General features: G+C 44.4%; 1 protein-coding gene across 1 annotated transcript in view; it reads right to left on the bottom strand.

Moving 5' to 3' along the window:
- LOC112229390 (hippocalcin-like protein 1) overlaps window positions 1-13,577 on the bottom strand; it is an 89,554-nt gene extending 75,977 nt beyond the window's left edge. The window contains exon 1 of the mRNA XM_042310414.1: window positions 13,163-13,577. The gene's annotated coding sequence lies outside the window, so the exon portion shown is untranslated. The remainder of the gene's footprint in view (window positions 1-13,162) is intronic.
- Window positions 13,578-16,617: the final 3,040 nt, after the last annotated feature.

Genomic DNA, 16,617 nt, shown 5'->3' on the forward strand with positions numbered 1-16,617 from the left:
CTAGAAGTCTAGTCTGCTATGCTAACTTCCCACATTCTAGAAGTCTAGTCTGCTATGCTAACTTCCCACATTCTAGAAGTCTAGACTACTATGCTAACTTCCCACATTCTAGAAGTCTAGTCTGCTATGCTAACTTCCCACATTCTAGAAGTCTAGACTCTATGCTAACTCCCACATTCTGTCTAACTTCCCACATTCTAGAAGTCTAGTCTACTATGCTAACTTCCCACATTCTAGAAGTCTAGTCTACTATGCTAACTTCCCACATTCTCCCACAGAAGTCTAGTCTACTATGCTAACTTCCCACATTCTAGAAGTCTCTAGTCTACTATGCTAACTTCCCACATTCTAGAAGTCTAGTCCTACATTCATTAGAAGTCTAGACTGCTATGCTAACTTCCCACATTCTAGAAGTCTAGACTGCTATGCTAACTTCCCACATTCTAGAAGTCTAGACTGCTATGCTAACTTCCCACATTCTAGAAGTCTAGTCTGCTATGCTAACTTCCCACATTCTAGAAGTCTAGTCTGCTATGCTAACTTCCCACATTCTAGAAGTCTAGTCCGCTATGCTAACTTCCCACATTCTAGAATTCTAGTCCGCTATGCTAACTTCCCACATTCTAGAATTCTAGTCCGCTATGCTAACTTCCCACATTCTAGACGTCTCGGCCCTGCATGTCATGACGAAGGGGGACTAAAAATAGCTCACACACCCACACGACTCTCATCAGAAAGGCCCTCTAAGCGAGAATTTCCCCTTCACCAGAGATCATGTGGCACCGTGTGTGTGTCACTGGGAGGGCTGAGCTGAGAGAAGAGGCACTAGCTACCTGGGAGTACTTTCCCACAATACACTGCTTCAGCCTGTACTAATCTGTACTCTATGTGCTGGATACCAGGTGAAATAAAATCTGTTGGTGAGACCTAGAGCAAGGCACTTCAAATCAAATTGCTCCTGTAAGTCTCTCTGGATAAAGAGTGTCTGCAAAATGATGACAGCATAAAATGTAATTCCATTTCAGCCAGCCATGACACCCACCATCTCAGATCTGAAACCGTTTCCATAGTTAGAGAGAAAGAGGTTGAGCACTCCTATACCATTATTAGGTTGAACTATTAGTTTGATCTCTGAGAAATCAAACTAATTAATTTCACCCAAATTTGGCCATTTTAAAATGTGCAGGATTCATTTAACATTCATTAAAGCAATGTATAAAATACTATTATTATTTATCAATGAGTAAGACAAAAAAAAAAAAAACTTATTTACATAAGTATTCAGACCCCTTTGCTATGTGACAAGAAATTGAGCTCAGGTGTATCCTGATTCCATTGAACATCATTGACATGTTTCTACAAATTGTTTGGAGTCCACCTGTGTTAAATTCAATTGATTGAAAATAATTTGGAAATGCACACACCTGTCTATATAAGGTCCTACAGTTGACAGTGGATGTCAGTGCAAAAACCAAGCCATGAGGTCGAAGGAATTGTCCATAGAGCTCTGAGACAGGATTTTGTTGAGGCAGAGATCTGGGGAAGGATATCCTTCTGCAGCATTGAATGTCCCCGAGAACACAGTGGCCTCCATCATTCTTAAACGAAAGAAGTTTGGAACCACCAAGAGTATTTTTAGAGCTGGCCTCCCGGCCAAACTAGGCAATCGTGGGGAGAAGGGCCTTGGTCAGGGAGGTGACCAAGAACCAGATGGTCACTCTGACAGTCCTCCAGTGTTCCTCTGTGGAGATGGGAGAACCTTCCAGAAGGACAACCATCTCTGCAGCACTCCACCAATCATGCCTTTAAGGTAGAGTGGCCAGACGGAAGCCACTCTTCAGTAAAAGGAACATGACAGCCCACTTAGAGTTTGCCAAAAAGTTTCCCTCCAGCGTTACGTCTGGAGGAAACCTGGCACCATCCCATCGGTGAAGCACAGTGGTGGCAGCATCGTGCTGTGGGGATATCTTTCAGCGGCAGGGACTGGGAAACTAGTCTGTGCACATTGCCCTATCCCATCTGGACAAGAGGAATACCTATGAAAGAATGCTGTTTATTGACTATAAATCAGCATTCATCACCATAGTTCCCTCCAAGGTTGTCATTAAGCTTGAGGCCCTGGGTCTGAATCCCGCCCTGTGCAACTGGGTCCTGGACTTCCTGACAGGCTGCCCCCAGGTGGTGAAGGTAGGAAACAACACCTCCACTCTGCTGATCCTCAACACTGGGACCCCACATAGGTGCGTGATCTGCCCCATGATGTACTCCCTGTTCACCCATGACTGCGTGGCCAAGCACGTCTCCAACTCAATCATCAAGTTTGCAGACGACACAACAGTAGTGGGCTTGATTACCAAAAATGACAAGACAGCCTACAGGGAGAAGGTGAGGGCTCTGGGTGTGTGGTGCCTGGAAAACAACCTCTCACTCAACATCAACAAAACAAAAGAGATGATCGTGGACTTCAGGAAAAGCAGAGGGTGCACCCCCCTATTTACATCGATGGGACCGCAGTGGAGAAGGTGGAAAGCTTCAAGTTCCTTGGCGTACACATCAAGGACAAACTGAAATGGACCACCGACACAGACAGTGAGGTGAAGAAGGCACAACAGAGCCTATTCAACCTCAGGAGGCTAAAGAAATGTGGCTTGTCACCTAAAACCATCAAACTTTTTTACAGATGCACAATTGAAAGCATCCTGTCGGGCTGTATCACCGCCCAACGCGTCACCGGGGAAAACTACCTGCCCTCCAGGATACCTACAGCACCCGATGTCACAGGAAGGCTAAAAAGATTATCAAGGACAACAATCACCTTAGCCACTGCCAGTTCACCACACTATCATCCAGAAGTCGAGGTCAGTACAGGTGCATCAAAGCTGGGACCGAGAGACTGAAAAACAGCTTCTATTTCAAGGCCATCACATTGTTAAACAGCCATCACTAGCACATTAGAGGCTGCTGCCTATAGGCATAGACTAGAAATCACTGACCACTTTAAAAGAATGGAACACCAGTCACTTAATAATGTTTACATATCTTGGATGAATTTTGGCCCATCCTCCTGACAGAGCTGGTGTAACTGAGTCAGGTTTGTAGGCCTCCTTGCTCGCACGCGCTTTTTCAGATCTACCCACAATTTTCTTTATGATTGAGGTCAGGGCTTTGTGATGGCCAATGTACATTTGGAAGTCCCATTTGCAACCAAGCTTTAACTTCCTGACTGATGTCTTGAGATGTTGCTTCAATATATCCAACTAATTTTCCTTTCCTCATGATGCCATCTATTTTGTGAAGTGCACCAGTCCCTCCTGCAGCAAAGCTCCCCCACAACATGATGCTGCCACCCCGTGCTTCACGGTTGGGATGGTGTTCTTCGGCTTGCAAGCATCCCCCTTTTTCCTCCAGTCATGCACAAAGTAGATGTCCTAACCGACTTGCCAAAACTATAGTTTGTTAACAAGAAATGTGTGGAGTGGTTGAAAAACGAGTTTTAATGACTCCAACTTAAGTACATGTAAACTTCCGACTTCCACTGTATGTATATAGTCTTAATTCATTCCTACTTAGATTTGTGTGCATTGGAAATATATATATATATATATATATATATATATATATATATATATATATATATATATATATATGTTGTGTAATTTGTTAGATATTACTGCAATGTCAGAGCTAGAAGCACAAGCCTTTTGCACAAGCAACCCGCAATAACATCTGCTAATTACACGTTTGTAACCAATTTTATTTTATTTTGGATCAAGGGAAAGATGAACGGAGCTGATGTTTTTCAGCGGCAGGTACTGGGAGACTAGTCCGGATGGAGGGAAAGATGAACGGAGCAAAATACAGAGCGATTGTTGATGAAAACCTGATCCAGAGCGCTCAGGACCTCTGACTGGTGCAATGGTTCCCCTTCCAACAGGACAACGACCCTAAGCACACAGCCAAGACAACACAGGAGTGGCTTCGGGACAAGTCTCTGAATGTCCTTGAGTGGCCCAGCCAGAGCCCAGACTTGAACCCGATCAAACATCTCTGGAGAGACCTGAAAATGGCTGTGTAGCAACGGTCCCCACCCAACTTGACAGAGCTTGAGAGGATCTGCAGAGAAGAATGGGAGAAACTCCCCAAATACAGGTGTGCCAAGCTTGAGGCGTCATACCCAAGAAGAAGAAGACCAAGTAAATCACTGGGTTTTGAACATTTCTCTCTCTGTGTCTTCTTTTTCTTTCTCCTCTTCGTCTCACCTCCCTCCATTCTCCAATCTCCTCCAGTACTCATCTCTCTCTCTCTCTCTCTCTCATGACACAGTACTAAGTCAGCCCTTAGCTGTAGGAAGTGACAGGAAGCCAGAGCACCACTGCTGTGTGTGTGCGTAGCACTCCTGACAAAACCCTGTTGACTGATGGATGGCTGACCATGCACTAGAGCACAGCTAGCACCAGTCACTGTCTGAACTGACCACTCAGTACAGAGACCAGAATAAAGACACGTATTGACCAGGAATATTAACGCCAAGTCCTCTTTGAGAACGCAATAAATCATTTAGAGGATGTTCTGAGGGCAAGGGGGGTGCTCAACCCAATGTTAGGGAGGTGTTCCTAATGTTTGGTGTACTCAGTGTAGTACCACGTCTTCTCTGAGTTTTTCACTGTGTGAACAAAAATATGTTATTATTCCTGACATTACCCACAGATCCTGGATAACAGTTATAATTAAATAGGGTCCTTAGGTGTTTTTCACAGCCCTGGGGTAGCTGTATTCTGCTCCAGAGAGGAGAAACACACACACGCACACACACACTTTCCAAAGCCTCTCAGAATGTCTATATGACAGAGAGGAGAGAAGGCCCCTTACAGTCATTACAGCTGCTTATAAAATGCCTCCAACCTACACAGAGAGAGCTGCACTCGCTGCATGCATCCCAAATGCCACACTATTCCCTATATAGTGCACTATACCAGGGCCCATAAGGGAACAGGGGGCCATTTGAGCCACATCCCACCAGTCTGTTTGGATTGAAGATACATACACAGCTGGGGGGGAATCCTAGCATAGCATTCTCCAGATTCTGTTCAGGCATAAGAGAGTCTCCTAAATTGAAAGGACCCTTGAGGACTTAATAAAAGGAAAATTCCACCCAGAAACTATATTTTGGCATTTGTTTCATTAGTCCATTGTTGACCCAGTCCCACGTTGTTTTGCTTGTCAGCAATCAAGTTGTCAAGATGTGTAACTTTCAAAATACAGAAATGTAAGATGGGGCGGCAGGGTAGCCTAGTGGTTAGAGCGTTGGACTAGTAACCGGATGGTTGCAAGTTCAAATCCCCGAGCTGACAAATCTGTGGTTCTGTCCCTGAATGAGGCAGTTAACCCACTGTTCCTAGGCTGTCATTGAATATAAGTATTTGTTCTTATTAACTACCTTGAGGTTAAAAAAAAAAGATGCAAAGCTTTGACAAAAGGCTATGAGGCCAATAACTAAGCTCAATACTGGAAAGTGCAGTGAACTGTTTTACATTTTTTGTTGTTGATTTGATTAAACAATAGGAAGAAAATAGAATAAGTATTGAGCTATAGTCAGAGGTAGAACAGAGGTAATGAGAGGAGGATAGGATGGATTTGTGTAGTGATATGATCTTGCAGGGTCATCAGTACAGAGGGTACATAATGCCTTATCTCAATCACAACAACCCAGAGATATTAACTCAACAACACCCTTTAGGCCCACTAATGGAGAGGAGAGGAGAGGAGGAGAGGAGAGAGGAGGGAGGAGGGGAGGGAGGAGGGGAGGATAGGAGAGGAGGAGGATTGGAGAGGAGGAGAGAGGAGAGGATGGATGAGGGGAGGATTGGAGAAAGAAGAGGAGAGAGGAAGGAGGAGGGGAGAGAGGAGGATTGGAGTGGAGGAGAGAGGAGAGGATTGGAGAGGAGGAGAGGAGAAGAGGAGAGGATTGGAGAGGACGATTGGAGAGGAGGAGGGAGGAGAGGAGGATAGGAGTGGAGTGGAGGAGAGGAGGAGAGAGGGGGGAAAGGAGAGTAGGATTGGAGGAGAGAGGAGAGATTGTGGATGTACTGTAGTGTATGGTAGGAGAGTGTAGGAGAAAGGAGAGTGTAGGAGAGATTGTGGATGTACTGTAGTGTATGGGAGGAGAGTGTAGGAGAAAGGAGAGTGTAGGAGAGAGGAGAGTGTAGGAGAGAGGAGAGATTGTGGATGTACTGTAGTGTATGGTAGGATAGTGTAGGAGAAAGGAGAGTGTAGGAGAGAGGAGAGTGTAGGAGAGATTGTGGATGTACTGTAGTGTTTGGGAGGAGAGTGTAGGAGAAAGGAGAGTGTAGGAGAGAGGAGATTGTAGGAGAGAGGAGAGATTGTGGATATACTGTAGTGTATGGGAGGATAGTGTAGGAGAAAGGAGAGTGTAGGAGAGAGTAGGAGAGAGGAGAGTGTAGGAGAGAGGAGAGTGTAGGAGAGAGGAGAGTGTAGGAGAGGGGGTAGTGTAGGAGGGAGGAGAGTGTAGGAGGGAGGAGAGTGTAGGAGAGAGGAGAGTGTAGGAGAGAGGAGAGTGTAGGAGAAAGGAGAGTGTAGGAGAGGGGAGAGTGTAGGAGAGGGGAGAGTGTAGGAGAGAGGAGAGTGTAGGAGAGGGGAGAGTGTAGGAGAGAGGAGAGTGTAGGAGAGAGGAGAGTGTAGGAGAGGGGAGAGTGTAGGAGAGGGGAGAGTGTAGGAGAGAGGAGAGTGTAGGAGAGGGGAGAGTGTAGGAGAGAGGAGAGTGTAGGAGAGAGGAGAGTGTAGGAGAGGGGAGAGTGTAGGAGAGGGGAGAGTGTAGGAGAGGGGAGAGTGTAGGAAAGGGGAGAGTGTAGGAGAGAGGAGAGTGTAGGAGAGGGGAGAGTGTAGGAGAGAGGATAAAGAAGAAGGTACACGTCTCCTGCCCCACAAGAGGATCCAGCATGCTTGACCATGTATACACAAACATCCATGACACGAACAAAGCCATCCCCCGCCCCCCACTTCGGCCAATCAGATGACGTCTCACTGTTCCTAGAGGGAGCCACCAACACAGAGAATAGTGAGGCGCTGGACAGAGGACGCAGACTCAATGCTGCAGGATGGTTTTGAGAATACGGATAGGAAATATGTTCAAAACATTCATCCACCAACATTGAGGAATATACATTGTCCGTCAAAGGCTTCATTAGGAAATGTGTTGATGATATTGTACCCACAATAACATTCCGGACATACCCCAACCAAAAACCCTGGATGAACGGAGAAATCCATAGCATGCTGAGAGTACAAACTGCAGCATTCAATGTCAGCAGAACAAACTCCGATGACAAGGTGGCGCGCGACGCATACAAGGCATACAGACTGAAACTTTAATTGATCTTCGACCCCTCAGACTCTCGTTGCATGTGGCAAGGACTACAGACTATCACATACTAGAAGGTAAATCCAGCTGTGTGGTGCCAACTGAAGCCTCACTCACAGAAGAGCTTAAGAGCTGCTCGCTTCGAGGCAGACAATACCGAGCCATCCAGGAGGACTCTCGCTGTTCTGGACGACCAGGTGCTTTCGCTCTCCTAGGCTGACGTGAGGAAAACTCTCAAAAAGAGTGAATACTCACAAAGCCGCAAGCCAACATGGAATCCCCATGCCGCATCTCAGACATCTTCAACCTGCCCCCATCCCAGGCTGTAATCCCAACCCCCCCTGTTCCAGGCTGCAGTCCCAATCCCCCATGTCCCAGGTTGTAATCCCAATCTCCCATGTCCCAGGTTGTAATCCCAATCCCCCCCGTCCCAGGGTGCAATCCCCCATGTCCCTAATCCCAACCCCCTGTCCCAGCTGCAGTCCAGTCCCAATCCCCCCTTGTCCCAGGGTCCCAATCCCCCTTGTCCCAGGGTGTAATCCCAACCCCCCCTGTCCCAGGGTGTTATCCCAACCCCCCCTGTCCCAGGCTGCAGTCCCAAACCCCCTGTCCCAGGTTGTAATCCCAACCCCCCCTGTCCCAGGGTGCAATCCCAACCCGCCCCTGTCCCAGGCTGTAGTCCCAACCTGCTTTAATAGACCACCATTGTCTGGACAAGAGAAACACCTATGTGAGAATGCTGTTCATTGACTACAGTTCAGCATTTTAACACAATTGTTCCCTCCAAGCTCAGAGCCCTGGGTCTGAACACCACGCTCTGCAACTGGATCCTGGATTTCCTGATGGGCCGCCCCCAGGCTGTGAGTACTGGCAATAACACCTCCTTCACACTGACTCTTAAACCCAGGGATCTCCCAGGGGTGTGTCCTTAGTCCTCTGCTGTACTTCCTGTTCACCCACAACAGTGTGGCATTGCACCACACCAACTCCATCATCAAGTCTCCATGACGACACCGCGTTTGCAGGCCTGATAATCAACAATGAGAAGTCAGCCTATAGGGAGGAGGTAAGTGAACTGGCATAGTGGTGTCATGACAACAACCTCTCTCTCACGTCAGCAAAACAAAGGAGTTGATTGTTGACTTCAGGAAGCAGAGTCAGCAGTTTTAAGTTCCTCAACGTCCACATTGCAGAGGACTTGACATGGACCAACAACAAAAGGTCAAGAGGTCGCAACAGCGTCTCTACTTCCTAAGGCGGCTGAAGAAATTCGCAACCCCCCTCTCCAAATACTTTCGCTGCACCACCGAGAGCGTCCTGACCGATTGCATCACAGCCTAGTACGGGAAATGGTCTGTCAGCGACCGCAAGGCCCTCCAGCGGGTGGTGAATAGGCTCAGGCGATATACCGTTTATACCGTATGAACGGTTACAGCACAGACATCTCTCTGACATCTCTCCTGGATCAAGATCCTTGTTGTTCACCAATGTGTTTAAAAAAAATGTTTATAGCGCCCCTTTGATTGCACATTCGGTAATACCTTAGATGGTACTTAATGCAAATAAGTCTGAGCATAGATCAGCTGAGTTCACCTAATAACCATTTCAATGTATAAAAAAGACTGCTTTCCTATAGGCTACTGATGGCACTCTTAACCAGATAATGCTCTCAGATAATGCTATCACATTTAGAAGATGCATTAAAATGGCACACTACTAACAAATCTTAGCATGGCTTGAAACGGACCCGGTAATGCATCAGCAGTGATGGCTCCATTCATTCTCTCTCTCTCTCCACCATGCCATTCAACTACCGGTAAACACTACAGGCCTTGATCTTAAGTATCGATGAAGTGGTTAAAACAAGGGATTTTACGTGACTCATAAAATATTATTGACATGTTTTTTTTTTTTTTAACAGGCAGGGAGGAAGTAAACCGTGACTCGAGAGGTCATTATAGAATGCAATTGCTTATTCTGCTATTTTATTTAGGCTTTTGCAAGAGTAGGCTATTACATTAGGCCTATATCATATAACATGTAAATAGTATATGCCAAAGCATTGGTTTAATATGTTTGTTTTATCTTTAGGCTACAACACTAGACCCAGGCTGATATCACTGTCAACAAATACACAGGATAGGCTAAATAACAAATATCGGTCCCGCTATGGGAAAGCATCAATTTAGCATAAGCCTCTGAGCCACATGTATAGGCTAATTATTAAAACCATAATCCTTAACGTCACTGCGTCCACACACGGTGACACCGTGTACTGTAGACTACTGTACAGTGCATCATAACCTAACACATTCCATAACCTATACAATTCAACAATCATTCAATTCCCAAACAACAGCATTACATCGTCTGAAGAGGGCAGAAGAATAGAACAACGTGAGATTCTGACGAGAGAGGGAGAGAGATTCCAAGGAGCACATTGAGCGCACCGCGTCGTGAATGTTACCGTCCCATCTCGTTCTTTTATCCCGCGTTTCAATAGATTCATTTAATACAGAAAAATGATAATCATATTTATGATATCGTTGTTGTTTTGCAATCATTGAATCCGCTTTATACAGTCTATTGTATATGGGAAAGGCTACCGTCCAATCATTGAATCCACTTTATGCAGCCTATTGTATATGGAAAGGGCTACCGTCCAATCATTGAATCCGGTTTATGCAGCCTATTGTATATGGGAAAGGCTACCGTCCAATCATTGAATCCGGTTTATGCAGCCTATTGTATATGGAAAGGGCTACCGTCCAATCATTGAATCCGGTTTATGCAGCCTATTGTATATGGAAAGGGCTACCGTCCAATCATTGAATCCGCTTTATACAGTCTATTGTATATGGGAAAGGCTAGCCAATCATTGAATGCTTTATACAGTCTATTGTATATGGAAAGGGCTACCGTCCAATCATTGAATCCGGTTTATGCAGCCTATTGTATATGGGAAAGGCTACCGTCCAATCATTGAATCCGGTTTATGCAGCCTATTGTATATGGAAAGGGCTACCGTCCAATCATTGAATCCGCTTTATACAGTCTATTGTATATGGGAAAGGCTACCGTCCAATCATTGAATCCGCTTTATACAGTCTATTGTATATGGAAAGGGCTACCGTCCAATCATTGAATCCGGTTTATGCAGCCTATTGTATATGGGAAAGGCTACCGTCCAATCATTGAATCCGATTTATACAGTCTATTGTATATGGAAAGGGCTACCGTCCAATCATTGAATCCGGTTTATACAGTCTATTGTATATGGAAAGGGCTACCGTCCAATCATTGAATCCGCTTTATGCAGCCTATTGTATATGGAAAGGGCTACCGTCCAATCATTGAATCCGCTTTATACAGTCTATTGTATATGGGAAAGGCTACCGTCCAATCATTGAATCCGCTTTATACAGTCTATTGTATATGGAAAGGGCTACCGTCCAATCATTGTATCCGCTTTATGCAGTCTATTGTATATGGGAAAGGCTACCGTCCAATCATTGTATCCACTTTATACAGTCTATTGTATATGGGAAAGGCTACCGTCCAATCATTGTATCCGCTTTATACAGTCTATTGTATATGGAAAGGGCTACCGTCCAATTATTGAATCCGCTTTATACAGTCTATTGTATATGGGAAAGGCTACCGTCCAATCATTGAATCCGCTTTATGCAGTCTATTTTATATGGAAAGGGCTACCGTCCAATCATTGAATCCGATTTATGCAGCCTATTGTATATGGAAAGGGCTACCGTCCAATCATTGAATCCGCTTTATACAGTCTATTGTATATGGGAAAGGCTACCGTCCAATCATTGAATCCGCTTTATACAGTCTATTGTATATGGAAAGGGCTACCGTCCAATCATTGAATCCGCTTTATGCAGCCTATTGTATATGGAAAGGGCTACCGTCCAATCATTGTATCCACTTTATACAGTCTATTGTATATGGGAAAGGCTACCGTCCAATCATTGTATCCGCTTTATACAGTCTATTGTATATGGGAAAGGCTACCGTCCAATCATTGTATCCGCTTTATACAGTCTATTGTATATGGGAAAGGCTACCGTCCAATCATTGTATCCACTTTATACAGTCTATTGTATATGGGAAAGGCTACCGTCCAATCATTGAATCCGCTTTATGCAGCCTATTGTATATGGAAAGGGCTACCGTCCAATCATTGTATCCGCTTTATGCAGTCTATTTTATATGGAAAGCCAATCATTGAATGTTTATGCAGCCTATTGTATATGGGAAAGGCTACCGTCCAATCATTGAATCCGATTTATGCAGCCTATTGTATATGGAAAGGGCTACCGTCCAATCATTGAATCCGCTTTATACAGTCTATTGTATATGGGAAAGGCTACCGTCCAATCATTGAATCCGCTTTATACAGTCTATTGTATATGGAAAGGGCTACCGTCCAATCATTGAATCCGCTTTATGCAGCCTATTGTATATGGGAAAGGCTACCGTCCAATCATTGAATCCGCTTTATGCAGCCTATTGTATATGGGAAAGGCTACCGTCCAATCATTGAATCCGGTTTATGCAGCCTATTGTATATGGGAAAGGCTACCGTCCAATCATTGAATCCGGTTTATGCAGCCTATTGTATATGGAAAGGGCTACCGTCCAATCATTGAATCCGCTTTATACAGTCTATTGTATATGGGAAAGGCTACCGTCCAATCATTGAATCCGCTTTATACAGTCTATTGTTATGGGAAAGGCTAGCCAATCATTGAATGTACAGTCTATTGTATATGGAAAGGGCTACCGTCCAATCATTGAATCCGCTTTATACAGTCTATTGTATATGGGAAAGGCTACCGTCCAATCATTGAATCCGCTTTATACAGTCTATTGTATATGGAAAGGGCTACCGTCCAATCATTGAATCCGCTTTATGCAGCCTATTGTATATGGGAAAGGCTACCGTCCAATTATTGAATCCGCTTTATACAGTCTATTGTATATGGGAAAGGCTACCGTCCAATCATTGAATCCGCTTTATACAGTCTATTGTATATGGAAAGGGCTACCGTCCAATCATTGAATCCGCTTTATACAGTCTATTGTATATGGGAAAGGCTACCGTCCAATCATTGAATCCGCTTTATGCAGCCTATTGTATATGGAAAGGGCTACCGTCCAATCATTGAATCCGCTTTATGCAGCCTATTGTATATGGGAAAGGCTACCGTCCAATTATTGAATCCGCTTTATACAGTCTATTGTATATGGGAAAGGCTACCGTCCAATCATTGAATCCGCTTTATACAGTCTATTGTATATGGAAAGGGCTACCGTCCAATCATTGAATCCGCTTTATGCAGCCTATTGTATATGGAAAGGGCTACCGTCCAATCATTGAATCCGCTTTATGCAGCCTATTGTATATGGAAAGGGCTACCGTCCAAGCATTGAATCCGCTTTATGCAGTCTATTGTATATGGGAAGGGCTACCGTCCAATCATTGTACACTCTATAATTGAACAAACAAAACATGATCATTAGGCCAATATAATGGAAACAACGGTTCTCCAAGACGAAATAAATATATTTCTTGCACATCTTTCAGCATATCTCAGAGAGAACACACGCGGTATTCGATCAACAATAGCGAGCCCAACGTACCCCTGCATCGCTGTCAAACCGTTAACTATTCAAAACCGATATAAAACATTTCAGGCAGATGCGAAAGATGTGTTGATTGATTGTAAACAAGCATCATTCATTCATTCGGTTAATTCTTACCCTTTATCTAAGAGAGAGCTCCGCAAGCTCCTGATCACCGAGCGTCGCGATGGGGACGTGGGAGCGAGAGAGACGGGAAGAGATGGGGGGGAGGTTCGGTTGTCTGGCTGCGTCCTCCGGTCGATAGATGTGAGATGGGAGAGAGTCCGGACTGGCTGCTTGGAACACACAGCTACTGTCTCTACTTCTTTCTCTTCTTATGCTGCTACTGCGGCTGAGCCCTGCAAACCATGTTAACGTGACACCGTCACACTCAAGCCTCGTGAGACAACAACCAGCGGACAGAGAGAGGCAGATAACAGGCGGGTGGGCGCGTGCTTCCACGGGGATAAGAGAGCGAGAGAGTTGGTAGATGGGATTTAAGGAGGGGGATGGGGGGTATCGGAGGGATTGCGTGGTACGAGTTTAATTAGATAGCCATACGCCTATTGGCACAGCAGTTTGTGTGTCAGGGCGCAAAGGCAGCTCTCTCTCTCTCTCTCTCTCTCTCTCTAGACTTGAGAGGATGGAGTTCAGTAGACATTATGGATAAAAGATAGAGCGCCGCTATATCCTCCTAGAATATTACAGGCTATTTACAAATAGTGGCCATAATCATTTCCGTTAACCCTTTCATAAATAGACCATTGACCAACTAGCCTTACTGGTTACTAACACTGGGTTCAAATGTATATCATCTTACCAATTTGACAAGCCTTCAATTGACCAGGTGTCATATTAAAGTTTGGATGAATGTTGCTGTATAGCACATTATTACTTTAAACAACTGATATAAGGACCGGGACATGAGATGAAGTAGAAATGACCGTGGGCATTGTTTAATGCGTTTCATTCGACAAGACGTTCCACTCGTTCCAATGTAACTCAGCAGAGGAGCATTGCGGTTGCCTTGAAAGGACAACCAGAATATCAACGCACAACATATTTCCCCTTACCCTTTACTTTTGATGCCTCATAAGGAAAAAAGTTCATATTCATTGTTTTGCACATTATTTTATTTACAGTCTTTATCAGTAAAGAAATGTCATTCTTTATTTTTAATAGTTATTCTTTATTTCTAAAGTTATGTAACAATGGAACTTTTCAGAATTTGTGTTTCCTGAGCTAGGGAAAGAGTCCTCATTACCCTGCACTAACTTAACCCAGGGGTGTTGGAGGTTATTCTCTGAACAAACTATCTTTCTCTTGCAGGGTAATGAGGACGTACAGGTGAGTGAGTCTACAGTCACATTGTCTCTGAGTCTGAGTGGTGATGGTGTATGCCTAGTGTGGAGCACTTTCCATATTTGTAGGCTGCTGTGGGGGATGTTCAGGTGATGGCTCGTAGTCATGGTAGGTCTCCAGTAGCAGATCTGTGTTTGTCAGTTGACATGAGTCATCTCCGAGGTTGGTTCCTGGCAACAGTGTCGCCTCCAGAAGATGTTCCCTAGTGTGTGAACTGTGTAGGACTCAGGTCCTGTTTTGTGGGACCACTGTTTCTGGTAGCCATCATTTTGGACCTTTGTAGTAGTTCTTGAGCAAAAAAAAAAACTCTCTCCAGCTGTGAATCTTTATTTCGGCGAGGCCGTTCTCTGGCGGGTGATATGGCCCTGATTTGTTACGCTGGATTCCATTTGCTTCCATGAATGAGCAGAACTCTTCAGACACCAGTTGTAGGGAGCCATTATCGCTGTCGTGTCTTTGGCATCATTAAAACTGATGACTTATTTATCAAATCACTCTCTGTAATTATTATTACGCGATTAAACTGATTAATCATCTAACTGTAATTAACTAGGAAGTCGGGGGCACCAAGGAAAATATTCAGAATACAAAGTTATAATTTTCCGAATATAAACTTTTCAGATATTTTAATATCTGATCAATTAGTCTTCTGATAAATGACTTATTCTTTATTTTACCTCACGTTAGTCTCATTCCAAACGTTGTAAATGGTTGGTTATCTGCACGAACCCAGTCTTCACTATGAGTCATCCATACATCAATTGTCTTAAATTATTTATTTACTAACTAACTAAATAATCTCAGAAATGCATAAACAAACCGATAGGAACAAGGAAATGATAAAGGTGTTTCCCTAGTGGGATAAACCGACATTGCGGCTTGGTGTACAAAAGGGAAGTGGGGGTCAACTGAGATAAGACGACACACAGTTGATAATTATAACAATTGAAATACTAATCCTTTGCACATGAACACTCACTCATTCGGGAACAATTGCAATCAATATATATATTTACGCTCAGTGTGTCGTCGGGATCTTTGTTGAAAAGAGTTTGCTTCTGTTGGAGAGTCTCTCTGTCCTCTCTCTCTCTCTCTCTCTCTCTCTCTCTCACTCTCTCTCTCACTCTCTCTCTCTCTCTGTCGTGGTTAGAATGGATAGTTCAGAGTGACATTCATTAATGTCGTTAGAGAATAGATGTTTCAGCGGTTGTCAGTCTTCACGTTCAATGATACCGAATTCCTAGCTGCAGACTAGTAATTCATATCAAAGACATGTTCTTATTCTGTTGGTATCGATAGTCTAAGAGTTTAACCATGTGGGATGGTTAAAAGATTCAGCAGTCTGGTCTCAAACCTTGGCCCTCTCGTTATCGGGGTAAGCTGGTCTGCAACCTTTGTCCTCTCGTAATTGAGAGGTCTGTTGAAATTCTCACGGTGGGGGTTTTATTCGGAAGAGCAGAAGAAGGCTGTCTCATGACGCCAAGTACTGGCTGTGTTCGTGGGGGCGTGCCAGTGACTTAAGTGAAACTTTACACATAAATACAATTCTCTCACATTAAATCATTACATAGCATCCCATAATTTCACAAATAGTTTCATCTTTCCTCAGTCATCCTGTACGGCAATTAGATGCAAGTCTCATAACTGAGGCTATTAAATAAACAGCGTTATGGTAATGTGGTCGTATTGTCTCTCATGAGTTTCGCAAATTGTAACAAACGGACCAGTTCGTAGCTTCACCGATCTTTTATACCTTCTCTGGAACATAAATGTTGTTCGGACCTCAAGTTCTGTGAGGTGGAAGAAATTCCTTTGTTCTCTCTATGAAAACTCACTCTGTCTCTATACTATGGCCCTGAGGAGATCATTTTCTCCAGGAATTTACGACCTCTCTCTGACCACAGCAGCCTGGGTGTAGGAGACAGGGGGGGGTAGGGGGCTGGTGCAGAGGGAGGGGTGCTCGCTGTACCCAAAGAGGGCAACGTCATGATATCACTAATGAGTTGCATTATTAATTTGTAGCTCTCCTGCTGAAGTGCTCCTCTAGGAAATCCCATGAGTACACTAGCCACACTAGCTGAGTAATGTTCCTCATCTTTTGACATCCAGAACATGGTCTTGGCCTTGTCTTCCATAGCTGCATCCAAGCGGTATGATGACTCGAAAGCCCCATAGCAAGCGTCCAGACTTAACAGTGAGCTCGTTTCTCCTCACTAGGTAAGGTTTTAGGC

The sequence above is a fragment of the Oncorhynchus tshawytscha genome, linkage group LG31, assembly GCF_018296145.1.
Source record: "Oncorhynchus tshawytscha isolate Ot180627B linkage group LG31, Otsh_v2.0, whole genome shotgun sequence".
Lineage (NCBI taxonomy): Eukaryota > Metazoa > Chordata > Actinopteri > Salmoniformes > Salmonidae > Oncorhynchus > Oncorhynchus tshawytscha.